We start from the raw sequence: 13046 nt of genomic DNA on the forward strand, positions 1-13046 counted from the left end.
CTGGGAATACATATAAGATAAAGTAAACTGCAATACTTACTAAAGTTTATCAAAAACAACACGGAGTCCAGTGGCACCTTAAAGACTAACAGATTTGGGCATAAGCTTTCGTGGGTAAAAAACCTACTTTTTCAGATGCATGGAGTGAAAATTACACATGCAGGCATAAATATACTCACACACAATAACAGAACACCACAGACCATCACGTACAGCTCCCAGCTAAAACCTCTCCAGCATATCATCAACGATCTACAACCTATCCTGGAAAATGATCCCTTACTCTCACAGGCCTTGGGAGGCAGGCCAGTCCTTGCTTACAGACAGCTCCCCAACCTGAAGCAAATACTTACCAGCAACTACACACCACATCACAGAAACACTAACCCAGGAACCAATCCCTATAACAAACCCCATTACCTACTCTGTCCCCATATCTACTCTAGCAACACCATCACAGGACCCAACCACATGAGCCACACCATCAGGGGCTCATTCACCTGCACATCTACTAATGTGATATATGCCATCATGTGCCAGCAATGCCCTCTGCCATGTACATTGGCCAAACAGGACAGTCTCTATGTAAAAGAATAAATGGACACAAATCAGACATCAGGAATGGTAACATACAAAAGCCAGTAGGAGAACACTTCAATCTCCCTGGACATTCTATAACAGATTTAAAAGTAGCCATCCTTCAACAAAAAAAAACTTCAAAAACAGACTACAAAGAGAAATTGCAGAGCTACAATTAATTTACAGATTTAACACCATCAATTTGGGCTTGAATAGGGACTGGGAGTGGCTGGCTCACTACAAAAGCAGTTTTCCCTCTCTTGGTATTGGCGTGACCACCTCATCAATTATTGGGAGTGGACCACATCCACCCTGATTGAATTGGCCTTGTCAGTGCTGGTTCTCCACTTGTAAGGTAACTCCCTTCTCTTCATGTGTCAGTATAATAATGCTTTCATCTGTGATTTTCATTCCATGCAGCTGAAGAAGTGGGTTTTTTACCCACGAAAGCTAATGCCCAAATAGATGTTAGTCTTTAAGGTGCCACCGGACTCCTCATTGTTTTTGTGGATACAGACTAACATGGCTACACCTCTGATACTTGACACCATAAAGTTTATCAGACTCATTTAGTTCTGTAGCAGAAAATACTATGCAAGTTACTCACCAAATACAGACTGCTTTACCATTTTTGTATTTGCAGGGAGAGTTGCAAATCATTCTCTAGCAAAAAATGCCATTCAGCAGTTAAATTTGTTGAGCCATTAAGGTTCAAAAGTCACCAATAGCTGATCCCAGCCTCAGTGCTCTGAGTAACAAGACAGAACCACAAAGGCCCAGCGCTGATGTGCTAAAGGCACGATGCCTGTGTTGTACGTTTCTTTATGTCTATCAACAACCCCAGTGGATGATGTGCAGTAGTCAAAAGTCCTCAGTATGACCCTACATTCATAGGCTGAAGGAGCTGTTTTGCTAACAGTCAATATTACAGGTCTGATCCTGGGGCTGGAAGTAAGACCCTAATGCTGCTGGAGAGCAGACCATGATGATTCGCTCTTCTCACAGGGCGAGAATCTACCCTGGAGATTAAATCCCATGAGATCAATCCAGCATATGGCCCGTTCTAATCTGCGACTTCACTAACATGCAGAAAAGCCGTCAGCGGTCAGTGTATCAGAATCAGGGCCAGCTCTAGGATTTTTGCTGCCCCAATCAAAAAAATTTTTGCCCACCCCCCCCTTTTTTTGTGCCCTCCTGCTGCCAGCCCCGCCCCAACTCCACCCCTTCCAAACCCCTTCCCCAAATCTCCAGCCCCACCTCCTCCCCCAAGCGTGCCGCATTCCCCCCCCCCATTGCTTCCTGGGGGCCCTCCGCAACCTCCCGCCCTAGCTCAGCTCTGCTCCGCCTCCTCCCCTGTGTGCGCCGCCGCCGCTCCGCTTCTTCCCCCTCCCTTTCAGGTGAGGGAGGGCGGAGAAGCAGAGCAGCGGCGCATTCAGGGGAGCAGGTGGAGCGGAGGTGAGCTAGGGTGGTGGGACACAGGAAGTAACGGGGGGTAGAGGAACAGCTCCCCGCTCCAGCTCACCACCGCCTCCCCCGAGAGCCTGCCACTCGGCTTCTCCTCCCTCCCTCCCTCCCAGCCTTGCTGCGCAAAACAGCTGTTTCGCGTATGGCAAACCTAGGAGGGAGGGGGGAGAAGCGGAGCGGCGGCAGTGCGCTCAGGGGAGCAGGCAGAGGCAGAGCGGAGGCGAGCTGGGGCGATGAGCTGGGGCGGCGGGGGCACTTTTTCCCCATGCCCCAGAGTTGGCACCTAAGATGGCCCACACCAGAATGCTGCCCCTAGAAATGTGCCACCCCAAGCACCTGCTTGTTTTGCTGGTGCCTGGAGCCGGCCCTGATCAGAATAAATGAATCCAAGTTCCCCTCACTTTCTAGGCATTGAAGTCATCAAGAAGGACTCTCAGAAATTCCATTGTTACAGCAGAGATTAACCAAATTCTGCTAGAAGTTTCCCTGGCATGCACAGTGTTTGCATATTCATCAAGAAAAAGCCTAAAACATACTGATGCTTTGCGTGTAGAAGACCCAAACGCTTAAAATACTCAGGCCTCCAGACTCCGAGTCTGGAAATCATTCCAGGCGGGAAGTTCTACACTCAGCACTGGTTCTAGAAATAAATAGCCACTGAACCTCTCTTACGTTACAACTGGCACTTTGAAAAAAACCAAGAGGGACCAGTTAATTCATAAAATGAAACCAAGTTATTATCCAGCCAGGTCTCTAATGTTGTACATGCCAGATCTGTTGGGACTATCTAAGATTAAGCCCTAGATTTATTACCAACAGCATCTGAAGCAGTTTTGGAGCACCTCCAAATCCCTTCAAGCATCAAGTTCTTTGATTACAAGTAAATTCGTAAACCTTGACGCCAACCTTTTACTTTAATCTTTAACTTATTTGCAGTAAGAGAAAGAACAAGATCCAGGCTTAGAACCTGATCTCCTTGAACAGAAGAGATTTTTATTGGTCTCTGCACATGAAGAGGTTGACACAAAGAAGTAATTAAGAAGTAGGCCAGACGTAACTGCTCATCTAGAAATCCCCCCCAAAATTTTACATCTGAGGTAATCAGGAGTCTAGGTTGGAAAGTCATGTTAGCTACCTCAGATCCATTCAGGAGCAATGCCACAAGACCCAGAACTGCCAAGGACCAGTGCTCCGACAGAGCCCAGTCTAGGGAGATGCATGCTGCCCTGGCTTCACAGCTGCAGGCCAGAGTCTGGGTTAAAAATATATTTAAAAAAATCTAAGATTGAAAAAAATATTGAATACAAATACTAGTATCAAACAAACCCCTTTGCCTTTTAATTATCTCACCAATCACATAGCCAGGTACACATCCACTGATGACAATGAAAACATTTTTGTCTGTATACTGTTCCCTCCTGTGCAGAGACACTGACACCCACCCACCTCAATGGATGGGAAACTTGATGGGCCCAACTGTGATTGGGACAGCCACAGTTGAACTGTATAGAACACATGCTGAGGGGATGCAAAGGTGCCCCTCCCCTTCAAAGTTTCTAGCCACCTATTGGCTATCTTGGGGAGGCAGGGAGCTGATTGGTCCCTCACCCTTCCCTTTCACTAATTTAAACCATAGCCCAGGCCATGTGTAGCTTCTTTTTGCTCAGTAGTTCCAGCAACCCCACCCTCCCCATCCTGTAGTGGTAGCCTCAGAGAGTTATTTGCAGTTGCTGGAGGTCTGACTGGTCGCTTGTTTTGGGGTTGGAAAGGAATTTTTCTTCCCATTCCCAAATTGGCAGAGACCTAGGGAGTTCTTCACCTTCCTCAGAGCATCCTGGAGGCACAGTTAAGTTAAACAGGAATAGGATTTAATAATGAGCAATAGCACTTTGTAAGAATGTTAATTCATTGCAACTCACAGCCAGTTTCCAGTGCAATTAAAAGGAACAGTTCCTGGGATTTTCCTGATGGGCCTTGTGCCCAAGGGACAGGGAAAGACCTTGTGACCTTTGCAGACCAACGTCCCCACTTTTAGTATCCATTGCTCCCTCACAGGGGTAGGGTGGATGGTAGGACTCAGAAAAGAGAGCTGAGTCCTAGTGGTAGGCTGACGAGAGGCTACCCCAAATTAAGGGTTATATGGTAGGACCCTTGTAACCCCTGCACTGGAGCCACTTACCTGATTGGTGAGAGTATGGGTGACAAGTTGGGCAGACCCCTCCCCTGTGTTAAGTTTAATAAAGTTGTGGCCTGCCACTTAAACCCCCTCCCTGTGTTTGTCCTCATTTGTCGCTGTGTTTACATTCATTACTACACAATTAGGGTGACCAGATGTCCCGATTTTATAGGGACAGTCCTGATTTTGGGGTCTTTTCCTTATATAGGCTCCTATTACTCCCCACTCCCTGTCCCAATTTTTCACATTTGCTGTCTGGTCATCCTATACACAATCCATCTCCAGTCAGGGAATACACTGTTCCAGCACCTAGCATCATCTTCAGCAAATATATCAATAAATCTAGGACTCAAGAGGGAAGAAAAGGAGTCAAACTGAGGATGCAAGAAACCTTACAAGTTATTATTTGGGACCCTGCATTGAACTACTTAGTTTGTAACCCCTCTCTCAAAGCTAATCATTTGAATAAGTAGTATCTAACTGACCTCAGGTGGTGACCAGCTACCAATGACCCTGGCACTGAGCAGATTTTTGCCATATTTCTTAGTATGCAAATGGCTTCTGAACCCTGCTTGACAAGACCTGAATCTCTGCTTATTTTGAAAAGAAAATGTCACACTGGACTCAAAAAGCTTCAAAGTGAAGACATCTGATTAAAGAGTTCCATGGGCCACTTTCAAAGAATTTGGAAGGATGGTCACTAACGGTATTAAAGCTGTATTTGGGGGGTTCATTGTAAGTCCATGGGACTTGTTTTGTAGGTTTAATACATATGATTGTTTTTCAAATTCAGAATACTGCACTGGAGAATCTTTAGCTTGATGACACCAGGACTTTAAACTCTCAATTTTAAAAGAATCAGTGACTATCATTCCAAAAAAATCTCAAAGTGAAACAGCCTACAGCTCAATTATTTCATGTATTATCCACATTCATTTATTTGAGTCAAATACTATTTATAAATACAGTATTACTGACTCTTCTTGGATGCACAATAGACAACAGTAATGCAGCAACTGCTCATTCTTTCAAGTGTGTTGTGGTTTCTGGAAACAAGAGACTGAGGCTAGCTAGAGAATTGTGATTTGTATTTTAAAACTTTAAAAATAATTTAATTCAGGAGCATGTAGGCCCTAAAGGCTCCATCCTTGGATACTTAGGGAAGTTGAAATTTTTAAAGAAAAACACTTAATGTCAGCCCTACAATTACTGTCCTTCCATCTCTACAATACCATCTGTGAGAGTCAGAGTGTCTTTCAAGAGCGTCCATGGTGCACACAGTTACTATCCTAACATCAGGGCTGAGTTTCATCTGTACATTTGTCACATTTAAATAATTGCAACGTTGAGTTACAAGGGGAGCTTTGATACTTCATCACAGGAGAGTCACTCAAATGCAAGTGTCTTCCCACCACCTAACTAGTTTTGTTAGCCTATCAGGTCTCAGTAGTGTTGCTAATGGTACAATTCACTTAAGACAACCAACTGGAAGTTCCAGTGGAGTCTGTTTCACAGTCTATGTGTAATATAGCATGAGAAACACTGAGACAAGTATGACTGAAGAGATGGGCACTGTGCAGACTCCTTGCACCCAGTCTCTCTTCCACTACTACATACCCTGGGACAGTGGCAGCTACAGAAAGTAGCTGAGAACTAGGGAAGGCAGCATCTGCTCCTTAAAAAGCAACAAAAGGAACGGAGGACTGGGAGGGCGGAGGAGAGTTGTCTAGTGCAATTAGAGACCAACACATTTCAAAGAATCAGGAAAATAGCAGGTTTTTCCACAGTTTTCAAGCATGTATTGTTCCTTTTTTAATATACACAATCTCTGAGGGTTTAGTGCCACTGACTTTGTCAGTGTACAAGAGATGGTTTATACAATAGGCAATAGAGAAACTGTGAGATTCACTGATTCGTTTTTCTGTGTTTGCTTATGAAGCTTACAGGCATTAATCTAAAAAACCCCAAACAAATGAAAAGGTACATGTTTCAGAACAGAAATCTCTTACTACACTAAGTATTTTGCCCAGCCAGAAGACTCTGAATAATTGCAATAAAATTAAATTCTAGCTGAACTGATGGAATATATTTAAAGGGTTCAAACAATATTTTAGACAGTTATAATAGTGAAAATACAATAGAACTATACTCCAATTCACAGCTTGGCAGCCCAAGACATCTCCACCGTTCGTTGCAGTAAAGAGATATTAAGCAATGTGTTTTCAAGTTTGACCATGTAATGTTTTGTTACTTGTGCCATAATGATTTCCTTTACTACTGTCTTTTTAAGTTAATCTTATCATCAGCAAGTCAGTTTGAGTGGTTACCTTGTGCATTTAGACTGAGAGCTGACAATGTAGCTATATATAGTAAAATGGACAAAAATCAACTTTCAAAACAGGATAAGAGGCGATCATGCCACTTACAGTACAAATTTAAGGAAAAAACCCACAAACAAGATGTGGACAAATAGTAAAACTGAATGACTCATTGGTCACATAAGAGCTTTACATTTAATTCCCTTGCAGTGTAAATTCCATTAGCACTTCAGAGATAAGATACCAGTCTTAACCAATATTGCTACAGAACTGGAGGCAGAGTACATGCAAGTATTGTACTTACATAGTTCTTATAGAAACCCAGAGGAGGGTTCTCCTATAGTCAAGATTTCAGTTAGATTTGTCACTTAACGAAACATGCATTCATGTGTAATTTAACTGAATTACACAAGCCCACTAAAAGCAAGTCTAATCAATCTGAACTAAAAGAAAGCAGTATTTGCCTGCCAGCTCCCTGTTACAAAAATAAGTTGTCATTGACAACAACTTTACCAGAAATTGCAGAACAGAATGAATTGCACTTCCTGAAACTATTACCTGTATGTATACACCACTTACTTTCATTGCTCCTGTTTTTAAAATTATAAACATATATATTTCACTATTTAGATCAGTGTCTCAAACAAAAGTCTTACAAATTTAAGATTTCAGCGTAGCAGCCGTGTTAGTCTGTATTCGCAAAAAGAACAGGAGTACTAAGGTGCTTTTTAAAAATTTAAGTACAACTAACCAATTAAAATAAAAGCATTTGCAGAAGAAAATGGAACAAAACTGACCAAGTGTTTCAATTGTAAGCTTTGGGTATTTTTCAAACTAAAAATTTAAACTCACAAGCAGATTGAAAATAAAATACACCTATCAAAATATTTTTACATCTCTTTCCAGCTGGAATTGTAAAGCTTAAATTCAAGGCACTGTACTCCTGCCAGGGTTAATAAGATTTTCTAGTCATCAGTTCAAGTACATTAACTTTAAAGACTGCAAGTATAAAACAGAATGAAGTGTCATTAGCAATGAAATGTAAGCAAATCCATCCAAAGGCAACAGAGATGTGTTATGTGTTATTCTTATGTTCAGGTCAGGTGGATTGGCAGCAGGTTGCCCTCGTGAAACCGGATTGCCAAGAGCTGGGAAGTGTGTGTTGCTTTGACACCCACACCAATCCCACTGTATTCCAAAAAGTGGTGGAGGGGAAACTCCTCTGTACTGACCAAGAGGCATCACACAAGGTGTTGCTATGCCAGAAAGAGAAGTACCTGGCATGGATGGTGAAACTCCAGGAGTTAAATGCAGTGGACATAGAACAAGACACGGGAACAATGTACTTTATCAACTTCTGGTCTTGGTGAGTTAACCTACAAAAAAGAGGGAAAAAAGCAATAGCTTTCAAAATTACGTTCTCCTAACTGATCAGTGAGTGTATTTATTTTGTTAACCTATGAATGCATTGCAGAACTGGTCATTTTCAATCCAATAGTGGCAAATGATTCAGCTCTTATGTTAGTCTCACTCCCTCCAGTGGCTAAGGCTTTGAATGACAGGGTGAACACCACCTCATCCTTTCGGCACTGACTAGTCTAAACCCTTCTAGGTGAGGCATAGATGGGAAATGAGTGTAAAGAATAAACTCACACCAAAGTCCTTGGCCTCTCCACTATTAAATAGCTAATACTGGAACCTTCTGGTAGACTCCAAACCATTTAAAATTACTCTCACTGGACATGCCAGAATGGGGTACATACTAATTCACCCTCAGACTTTTTTTTTCCCTAAGGTCAGGATAAGTTTGGGAAATTGAAAACATTTTGACATAGAAATGTGGATGCCACACATAATAGTTAGTTTTCTACCTACTGTAAAGGGCCAGGCAGTCCAGGATATATCACTGAACAGATGAAAGAAATTAACACATTAATGCCACCAAAGCAGTTTCTTGTAAAAAGTGATCTGCAAGATCCCCTACTTCTGCTGGCACTTGTGCCTGACTAACACAAACAAAACTTTCTCCCAATCCCGTTTTAAACTTCCTTCACTCCTCCAAAAGAAGTTTTTTTAAAGTTTCAGCACAACTTTAAAAAAAAAAAAGGGTTTGCACAAAGTAGTTCAACCTGGTTGCTCACTGACAATATCTGGAGTTTGCACAGTGGGGTGAGAGAAAAGTCTTGCTTTTCTAAACACAAGACAGCTGGCTTCCTGAGAATTGTGAGCTCAATAGTAGCACAAATACCACAGAACAATTATAGTACAAGACACTGTCTAGTTTCCCTGTGGACTGGTATGACAGGGCCCATTCACCTCCTGTGAGTGCCTCCTGTCAGTTGGGTGTGAACCTCCACTTCCTCTGTTCATGTTGCCCCCTGTTGGCTGTTGCCCTCATCACGTATAGGGTTGCCAGGTGTCCAGTTTTTGACCCGAAAATCCGGTCAAAAAGCAGACCTGGCAGTGTCCAGTTAGATGTTCTGATCAGACATCAGAAGTCTGGTTATCTGGGTGGGGAAAGGGGGAAAGAGGTGCCAGATCATCAACCTGCATCAGCTCCTGCTCAGTTGGGGCCACCTCCTACCTGCACATCCATGTCAAGCTGCAGCTCCTATCCCAGCCCCAAAGCAGAGAGAGTCCAGCTAGGAGGTGGGGGAAGAAGGATGGAGAGGATCGAGCAACAAGGAAGGGGGAGAAGGGAAAGCAGTAAGCAATGGGGAGGGAGGGAGAGAAGCGAGGGGGGGCAGGGCCTCAAGGGAAGAGGCAGAGCAGGGGCGGGGTCCGGTTTCAGCAATTAAAATTGACAGGCCTTCAGTGACTCAGCCATCCAGCTACGTATCACAGTTAAATGCACAAATGAACAAACAAACCTAAAAAGATCCAACAGGGCTTGTCCCTGGGCCCTCAGTAATGTCTTTAGCCTTGTCTCTGGGCTCAGCCCTCAGCCCCTTCTGGGCTAGCTTTAAGTCCATGTCTGCCCTGGTATAGAGCAGTTAAGGTTGCCAGTTTTAGTTGGACGTATTCCTGTAGGTTTCATCAAATGACAATCTTTAATTAAAGATCCATCTTTAATTCCTGGAGACTCCAGGACAATCCTGGAGGGACTCCATGCATCTGAAGAAGTGGGTTTTTTTACCCACGAAAGCTTATGCCCAAATAAATCTGTTAGTCTTTAAGGTGCCACCAGAACCCTCGTTATTTTCCTGGAGGGTTGGTAACCCTAAGAGCAGTGCCCCCAGGGCTTCCTCCCTGGAGACTCTAAGTCCTGCCTTTTACTTGGGCTTCTAAACAAGCTTTATCCGTTTCTCAGGGCTTAGGCCACACTGCCAGTGACTGGTGGGGGGCCTGGGCCTGGCCACTACTGCAGGTCCCAACCCAGGGACCCTATAAATAGCGGTCACATGCTGCTTCCTACAACAGTTGCTACTGTTCTTCTTCTCTGGGCCATTTCACACATAGCCCATTCCTATTCTTGGGTTCTCTGTCTGTTCCCTGTTTGAGCAGGGTCTCTTCAGGCCTCCTTGCCTGGAGAGTTTCACAGCCTTCCACTCTTAATTACTCTTCTGGTCCCAGACAGCAACTGTATTGCTCAGGGACACTGCAGCTCCTTTTAACTGAGCCTGCTGAACTCTGAGTGGCTGCGTCACTGCAACCTTTCTAGGAAGGCCTGGAGGACCCACCTTTACTGATAATCTTCTAGGGCAGAATATGGAAGGGCCACAAGGCCTCTAGCAGGGGACCTCAAAGGGCCTGATACACCCATCACTCCTGGGTAGGAAGGATTTTTATTTCCACACACACACAAAATTTACAACTTCCTGATGTGATTTCAGTAGATCATCACCTATTCCTGAAAGACAGATACTGGTGTGTTTTAATTTGGAAGTCTCAGTCTATATAGAACAGGTCAGGGGTTCTCAAACTGGGGGTTGGGACCCCTCAGGGGGTCACGAGGTTATTACGGAGGGGATCATGAGCTGTCAACCTCCACCCCAAGCCCCACTTTGCTCCAGCATTTATAATAGTGTTAAATATATAAAAAAAATGTTTTTAATTTATAAGGGGAGTCAGACTCAGAGGCTTGCTATGTGAAAATAAAATAATAAAACAATAAAAAAGTTTGAGAGCCACTGGAATAGGTCAATCTGAAGAGATTGGTTCAAGTGTGGAATTAAGGACAAAAGCAAGTGTGAATGTGTGTATTGGAGATTTGTGTCTGGTGGGATATCTGGTTTCAGCTCTTTTTTATTTAAAGAATATTAGTGATGCTGTAATGTCTGAGGCCTTTTTTTGCAGCCATAGTAGAAGAGAAGCAGCCATGAGCCAAGAAGCAGAAAGTTTCTGTGATGGGTTGGATCACAGAAACCCTCTTGGGAGTTGCCCACTGATGTGCCAAGACTACTTCTGACCCTACTTTCCTGCCCTGTCAGCTTAGGACTTCAGTGCCCTGCCTGGTTTGAGCCAGAATCGCTAGCCTGCGGCAAACCCAGACCCAGGTCTGGAGCATGTCCCCTAACACACCTGTAGGCTTGATTGAAAGGAGCTCACAGAAGTGTTCTTATCTTTAACACTCAGATGCCCAACTCCGAGTGGGTCTAAACCCAAATAAATCATAAATAGTTCACTCTCTCTAACACTGATAGAGAGATATGCACAGCTGTTTGCCCCCTCCAGGTATTAACACATACTCTGAATTAATTAATAAGTAAAAAGTGATTTTATTAAATACAGAAAGTAGGATTTAAGTGGTTTCAAGTAGTAACAGACAGAACAAAGTGAATTACCAAGTAAAATAAAATAGAACACGCAAGTCTACGTGTAAGAAACTTAATGCAAATAACACCTCACCAGTTCCAGTAAGCTTCCTTTTACAGACTAGTCTCCTGCTAGTCTGGGTCCAGCAATCACTCACACGCCCTGTAGGTACTGTCCTTTGTTCCAGTTTCTTTCAGGTATCTTTGGGGATGAAGAGGCTCTCTTTTTAGCCAGATGAAGACAAAATGGAGGGGTCTCCCACAGGCTTAAATAGACTTTCTCTTGTGGGTGGAGACCCCCTCCTCTCTCCTATGCAAAGTCCAACTCCAAGATGGAGTTCTGGAGTCACCTGGGCAAGTCACATGTCCATGCATGACCCACAGTTTTTACAGGCAGAAGCCATTGCCCACATGGTATCTTTTATGTCTCCAGGAAGACTTCTTATGTGGATTGGAGCATTCCAAGATGCATTGTTCCTTAAGTGCTTCTTGATTGGGCACTTAACTTTGCAGATTCCTTTCTAAAGAAGCTGACCAAATGCCTCACAAAGCTTACTTAGAAATCAAGCACGTATATAGCCAATATTCATAACTTCAAGTACAAAAATGATATATGTGTACAAATAGGATGAATAGATTCAGTAAACCATAACCTTTACAGAGATACATTACATGGCAGTAGTATACCTCTCGATAGTATTCATCACCATGCATTTTTGACAGGTTTCCACGCTCCTTTTAGGGCTTATGTCCCGCCTTCGCACCCCATTTCCGTAGGCGCCAAAATGTGGCGCTGTCAAACATTTTGAAAAAATGCGTGTGTGTATTTGTTTGACTAGGGGAAGTGTTGAGTATGTTTGTGCTTGGGTACATGGAGAGAAAAAGGTTAAAAGAAGAGAGTGAGAGAGTGTAAAGATGAAAAAAGAGAGTTTGAGTAAGGTTTAGAGAAAAAAGGAAATTTGAAAGAAGAGAGATAAGTTATTGAAGAAAAGAGGATGGTAAAGGCAGGTTATGAAAGAATAGAAAGATAGAGCTTAAAGAAAAAGGAAATATTTGTTTTTAAAGGGCTAATTTAAGAAAAAAGAGAGTTAAATAAACTATTCAATACCAGTGTAGGTTAAAAAAAAGATGTTAAAAGAAGGAACAGGGCAAGAAAAGGGAAAAGAGAGCCCTTTTGCAAAGGGCAAAGATAGACAGCACATGGTGGAATCAGAATAAGCTTGTAGTAACACACCATTTTTAAAAGTTTTCCTCTAGGTTTTAGACTAACAGGTGTTATTTTTTAGTAAGCACAATGTAAAACAGGCTTTTGCAGCAAAGGTTCTGTTAGCAAAGCAGCCTCTGTGAGTCAGTGGATCATAGAGGAGTTGTTTGCTTCTTTACCTGCTTTTTAACAAACACATGTTAAAGTTACATTAAGTTTTGCAAAGGTATAATGACTTAAAAAGACAAACCTAAGACAAAACAATGTGAAGCTGCAGCAAAGCGCTTGTTAGCAAAGCAGCCTCTGTGAGTCAGTGGATCAGAGATAAGAAGGCTGCTTCTTTCCCAAACTTTTTAACAAACACAAGTTAAAGTTACATTAAGTTTTGCAAAGGAATAAAGCTTTGCTTTATAATGACTTGAAAAGACAAACCTAAGACATATCCCTTTTGTATGTGTTGTAATACAAAAAGGAGCAGGCAGAAGCACCCCAGGTTTAAAACCCCAGGTTTTTAGTAACAGACAGTTTATAAACCCCTTATTTTGTAAACC

Source organism: Mauremys reevesii, linkage group 7 (assembly GCF_016161935.1).
Source record: "Mauremys reevesii isolate NIE-2019 linkage group 7, ASM1616193v1, whole genome shotgun sequence".
NCBI lineage: Eukaryota > Metazoa > Chordata > Testudines > Geoemydidae > Mauremys > Mauremys reevesii.